A 6,561-nucleotide genomic window follows, 5' to 3' on the forward strand; every position below is an offset into this window, starting at 1 on the left:
GACACATATGATTTCCATGGGAGTCAAGAAGTCAGTTCTTGTGATCAGGGGTTCATTCTTAATGGAGGGGAAACGAAAGAAAGAAAGAAAGAAAGAAAGAAAGAAAGAAAGAAAGAAAGAAAGAAAGAAAGAGAGAGATGGGCCATATGTCACACCCCATAATCCTTCCACACTTCAGCCAACAGAATTAAACAATTTTCTGACAGGTTAGCTGCACAGGCTGCCAGGGCGCTGTGCGCAATGCAATTTATCTGGACACTTCCGCTCAGGTGAGCCTTAAAGGTAGCATTAGAATTCTTCTGCCTGGCTTCCGCTGCCTAATAGGAATCTAAGTGATAACTGGTGGGAGGGCACTGAAGCATTCATGCATTTGGAATCGCCAGATGTACGCCGACGCCCCGGAATTTCCCAGTGGCATGAAGCAGAAGGACAGAAGTCCCCCAAACTTTGAGAATTCACCTGCAAGCAGGCTAGTGAGAGGCGGCTCAAAGGCGGCTGTTGGTTATCTCACAAGGACTGTCAAGGAGTGGTCCCTCTCCCAGTCGGTTTGCCACCGCTTCCCCCCTCTCTCTCCAGGTAAGCAACAGTCACCCACCTGCTCGGAAGCTAGAATTGTAGCCCCTGCCCCACCCAGCAAGCTGTTTCTGCATAACACCTATTCTGCACCCAGTGGACTAGGGGACTAGGCTAGTCCCCTAAACGTTCCCAGTAAATTAGAGTATTATAGCCTGGTGCCTCCTTCCCAAAGCCTGGGAAGCTTCTGCCCAGCTTAGGAAGGGAAGCATGATGCTCACACTAATCTCTGGCCCTAACCGTTTCCCTATGAAAAATTGCACCGCATGCCACTGTCTGCACCAGCTACACTGGGTGCTGCTACATTTTGAGGTTTGGTTTTAAGTGGTGGTGGTTTCATGTCCTTGGATGAAATTGTGTGCCCCTGTATAGACGAGCCTTCCCTGGTTTCCATCCAGCGAGATTCTACTGGGCACTGTTGGGAAAGTAAGCAATGGATTAAATGGTTCTTTGGGCCCTTTAAATGGGTCTTTGGCTCTCTTATGCGGCCCTCAGGGACTTTTTATTTTATTTTAAGGAAAGCATTTGTCCCCAGCCACAGATGTTCACTTAAGTGTTCTTCCTCCCCAGCCCTTCCCTTCATCTCCTGTAGACAGCTGGAAGGATGCCAGCGTTGTCACAGACTAATGCATCTGCTCGAGCCCATGATTTTGTAACCTTTAAGTTAGCATGCGGCAATGTTTCATTTTATGACCTTCCCAAGAAAATTCCACAAGGCTCAAAGGGTGCAGGATGCTGCTGCTGCTGCTGGAATTTCAATGCGTGGCAAGGTGACTCAGGCTCTTGGAGTTCCCTGAGCAGGAGCCGCAACATCTGTGGCCTTGGGGCGGCATCTCAACAACTACCCTTCAAGATGGCTACAGAACTGGTTTCTCTGTTGCAGAAGATCTCCTAAGATTTTAAGTAGAGTTGGTGTCTGGTGGGCTATCTGCTTAGAGTCTGTATGGAATATGACTGTATGTATTTGAATGTGTATTGTTGAGGGTTCAACACTGGGAAATTCCACTGAGCTATACTGAAGCTAAAAAGAGCTCTCTGAGTGTATATGGGTTGATAATTAACTGCTGATGTTCTCTGTTAGCTCTCACATGTTGTTTAACTTTAGATCATGTGAGAGAGGTATTTGGCTGCAAATCACCTTCTTGGAGAGCTGGTCTTTGAGCCTTTCTCTGGAAGCCACAGAGAACCAAGGAGTGCTAATGAGTTCTTCCTTGAAGAGAAAACAACTCCAGGATAATGGAGGCTGTGGAGAGAGACAGACCTAATCCACCATGGGAATTTGACTTATACTGAGTCAGACTCTTGGACAAACTAGCTCAGTACTAGTTACAGATAGGTAGCCGTGTTGGTCTGCCATAGTCAAAACAAAATAAAAAAATTCCTTCCAGTAGCACCTTAAAGACCAACTAAGTTAGTTCTTTCGTATGCATGCACACAAAAGCTCATACCAAGAACTAACTTAGTTGGTCTTTAAGGTGCTACTGGAAGGAATTTTTTTATTTTGTTTTAGCTCAGTACTGTCAACGCAGAGTGGCAGCAGCTTTCCAGGGTTTGAGATAGGAATCTGGTCCGCCCTGTCTGGAGACCTGAGACCTTGGAGGCAGGGGCACAGCTCAGTAGCAGAGCATCTACCTTGCAAGTCCCAAGTTCAATCCCCAATGGCACTTCCAGGTAGGGTTGGGAGAGGCTCCTGCCTGAAATCTGGGAGAGCTGCTGGTGGTCAGTGGCAATAATACGGAGCTAGGTGGACCAATGGCCTTGCTCAGTGTAAGGCAGCTTACTGTGTGTATGTGGAACCTTCTGCATGCAAAGCAGTTGCATTACCACTGAGCTACACAGCCCTTCCCCAAGGGCCCCCAGTATGGAACCTGGCAGCATCAACAGAATCGTGAGAGCTTCGTGTTTTACTTTGATAGGACACAGCAACAACATGATAGATTAGTTGGTGCTGTCAGCTGATTAAATGATTATAGTTGATTAATCACCTGCTTTTTAACCAATTAAGTGATTAGATAATTGATTGAATTTAAATTAATCTGCATATCACCAAAGCATCAGCTTCTCAGAAATCTATGTTAAACTTTCCTCCTTGCTGTTTTGGTTTCCATAAAGGTCTGTGTTTGGGGTTTTTACTGTAGGGAATGTTTTTGAAGCGCTAGATGCCCTCTTGGTCTGCTTCCTCATTCTATGAAATGGGTACAAAAAAAATAATGAAATTATTAGGTGTGACGATAGGTGGCTGTTTTTAGATGTCCGTCATGTTTTTAAACCCCTTCATGGATCACTGCCTTGCCATGGCGAGGACAGCATCTTAAAAAGCAGAGACATCACCTTGCCAACAAAGGTCCGTATAGTTAAAGCTATGGTTTTCCAAGTAGTGGTGTATGGAAGTGAGAGCTGGACCATAAAGAAGGCAGATCGCTGAAGAATTGATGCTTTTGAATTATGGTGCTGGAGGAGACTCTTGAGAGTCCCATGGACTGCAAGAAGATCAAACGTATCCATTCTGAAGGAAATCAGCCCACTGGAGTGCTCACTGGAAGGACAGATCCTGAAGCTGAGGCTCCAATACTTTGGCCACCTCATGAGAAGAGAAGACTCCCTGGAAAAGACCCTGATGTTGGGAAAGATGGAGGGCACAAGGAGAAGGGGACGACAGAGGATGAGATGGTTGGACAGTGTTCTTGAAGCTACCAGCATGAGTCTGACCAAACTGCGGGAGGCAGTTGAAGACAGGAGTGCCTGGCGTGCTCTGGTCCATGGGGTCACGAAGAGTCGGGCACAACTAAACGACTAAACAACAACAACATGTTTTTAAATGTGCTTACTTCATTTTGGATTGTGATTTGGGCTTTGTCGTTTACCACCATCGCTTCCTACATAGGAAGTTGCCTTCTTCTGAGCCAGACCACTGGCCCATCTATCTCAGTGTTGTCTACACTGACTTGCAGCAGCACTCCAGGGTTTCTCTCCCAAGAAATTTTGCACAACTTCTCATCCATTGCCCCATTCCCCATGGTCCCTTTGGGAGGAAGAGTGGGACAGAGATTTTAATAATATTTCTTATTACTATGAATGCATGAGCTCTGAAAAATATATTTCTCCTGTGCTGTGCCCGGGAAAGCCATTCTGTTAGAAGTATTAACATCCTAAAGATATGTCCTCCCTCCACCACTGCAATGAAAAAAATAATTTTAAAAAAACCCTATAGATGAGCTTTTACTCTGAAAAAAACAAGATATATCTTCATTCCTTCGTTCAAGAGAGATCTGTTCTTCTAATTCAAGATGAGATTACTGGAAAGGGATTTTATAATGTGATTGGCTTTTCTAAATTTCCTGTAAACAAGATGACAATCAGCGGCAATATTTTAAAATTTGTTGGCATGTAAGCTCTCATTTTTTTATCGGGGGCTGGGCGAGAAGCGATGGGTGGTCGGAGGAAAGCAACAGCACCTTCCTCTCCGGCTATTACTTAATATAAAAACAGGTCAGCAAGCTATGGCCTAGATAATTAGATATGTTACACATTATTACATTAGCAGAGAGAAACTTATGGATACACACACACACACACACACACACACACACACACATACTCTGTATATAATCAAAGCTCTTGGCAGAGCGGGGAGAAAAGGGGAGAGGTTCCACACCATAGGCATGGATTTGTAGCTGTATTCTTTGTCTATTACTGTAGGTGGAATAATAATAAAAATAAAAATAAAAATAATTTTTTTTTATTTATACCCTGCCCTTCCTGGTTCAAAAACCGGGTTCAGGGCAGCTAACAACAAATATAAAACACTTAATTATAAAAGCAGCATACAATACAGTATAAAAACATGAATAACAATAAAATTCAAAAATCAATTTAGGGGAAATAAACATTAGATAATCCCCAGGAATGTGAACAAGGTCCCTCCATCAGCTTCAGGTGGTGGCTCAGCTGCACCCCTATCTAGACCAGGATATCCTACTTGGTCTATGCTTTGGTAACCTCTAGGTTAGATTACTGCCACACGTTATATGTAGGGCTGCCTCTGAAGACAATTCAGAAACTTCGGCTGGTGCAGATTTCAGTGACCAGGTTGCTCACTGGGGCAAGACAGTTTGAGCATAAAACGCCAATCCTAGCCTGATTGCCTGGGGGCCAATTTCAAGTGCTGGTTTTGACCTACGAAAACTTAAATGGCTCAGGACCACCATTCCTCAAGGACTGCCTCTCCCAATAGGAACCAACTCAGACCCTGCGGTCATAATTGGAGACCCTTCTTCATGCGCCTCCTCCACAAGAAGTCCAGAGGGCGGCAACATGAGAAACGGGGTCTTTTCTGCAGTGGCTCCCCACTTGTGGGCTGCCCTCCCCAGGGAGGCTCGCCGGGCACCTTCGTTACGTGTCTTTAGGCATCAGACAAAAATGTTTACTCACTCTGCAGGAGCAAAAGCCCTGGTGTACACATGCAGAGTTTCTGAACGCTTCACACTTCCTTTGCCGATTGAACTGCAACGAGGAGCGGGAATCAGTTGGTCCGTTTTGTGCTTCTAAGACATGCGGAACCCCCTTGCAACATTTTTGAAATGAAACATTCCAAGAGCAACTGCCCCGCATTCCTGGCACTCTGGGACACAGAAGGGAGGGTGGAATGAGATGCTCATGTTATTCATGTAATAAAAGCAGATTTTGCAAAGTAGGAGGCATGACGCTTCCTTCATATGGAGTGCTATGAGTTAAGCAGTGCAGTCCTATGCATGCCTGCTCAGAAGTTGTTGGCATCCGTATTTCTTGGGAGAAAATAGAAAGAGTCTTCAGGGGTGAAATCAAACCATTGGAGAGCCACGACGCCTGCTGTGGCTGTAGAATCCAATATGGGAGAGACATGGTTTGTTGCAGGTAGGGCAGATGAAGGCGTCCAGTTTCACTGCTACAAGTGCGCCATGGAATTTCTACTCTTTGCGCTGTCTGGTCACCGCAGTGGATACAAGACCTCTCTGTCTCCAGAAGGAAGCCCACCAGAATTCAAATGGCCTTACTCTGTTACCTATATCTACTGGCAAGAGTGCTAAATTGAATATAATATTGGGGGGAGGCAGGTAAGCCCTGCCCCACATAATAGATCACCAGGTGCAGCATGCATGTGTGCGCACACACACAATTTGAATGGCAATGACCATCAGCTGGGGGCCGCCCTCAAATATTTTATTGGGGTGCTGCTGAAGGGAGTTGGCTCCTATGTCTGCTGGACTTTTTTTGCATTGAACTTCCTTCTGATTGATGCTATTTATTTCAAAACCTATCCATTTTAAACAGCTCCATAGCAAAACTCTCTGGGAAGTTCACAGTCTCGATCCTGCAAACTCTTGATGGGCTCATCTAGTCCAGCTTCCTGTTCTCAGAAATGCCAACCAAATGTCCCTGGGAAGACTGCAAGCAGGGCATGAGAAAGGACATTCTCCCACTCATGACCCCGTTATTGAGAGGCACACTACAACTGATGCCCCCTTCATGGATCACTGCAGATTTTATGGACTCCATGATCACGGCAGATGGTGACAGCAGTCACAGAATTAAAAGACGCCTGCTTCTTGGGAGAAAAGCAATGATAAACCTAGACAGCATCTCAAAAAGCAGAGACATTACCTTGTCAACAAAGATCCGTATAGTTAATGCTATGGTTTTCCCAGTATGGAAGTGAGAGCTGGACCACAAAGAAGGCTGATTGCCGGAGAACTGATGCTTTTGAATTGTGGTGCTGGAGGAGACTCTTGAGAGTCCCATGGACTGCAAGAAGATCAAACTTATCCATTCTGAAGGAAATCAGCCCTGAGTGCTCACTGGAAGGACAGATCGTGAAGCTGAGGCTCCAATACTTTGGCCACCTCATGAGAAGAGAAGACACCCTGGAAAAGACCCTGATGTTGGGAAAGATGGAGGGCACAAGGAGAAGGAGATGACAGAGGACGAGATGGTTGGACAGAAGCGACCAAC

General features: G+C 45.5%; 1 protein-coding gene across 1 annotated transcript in view; it reads right to left on the reverse strand.

Annotated features, from left to right (window-relative positions):
* The window catches only part of SPATA16 (spermatogenesis associated 16), a 168,721-nt gene extending 163,572 nt beyond the window's left edge, over positions 1-5,149 (reverse strand). Inside the window, exon 1 of the mRNA XM_079977989.1 lies at positions 5,005-5,149. The gene's annotated coding sequence lies outside the window, so the exon portion shown is untranslated. The remainder of the gene's footprint in view (positions 1-5,004) is intronic.
* Between the last annotated feature and the right edge of the window lie 1,412 nt (positions 5,150-6,561).

Source organism: Podarcis cretensis, assembly GCF_951804945.1.
Source record: "Podarcis cretensis genome assembly, chromosome: 5".
Classification (NCBI taxonomy): Eukaryota; Metazoa; Chordata; class Lepidosauria; order Squamata; family Lacertidae; genus Podarcis; species Podarcis cretensis.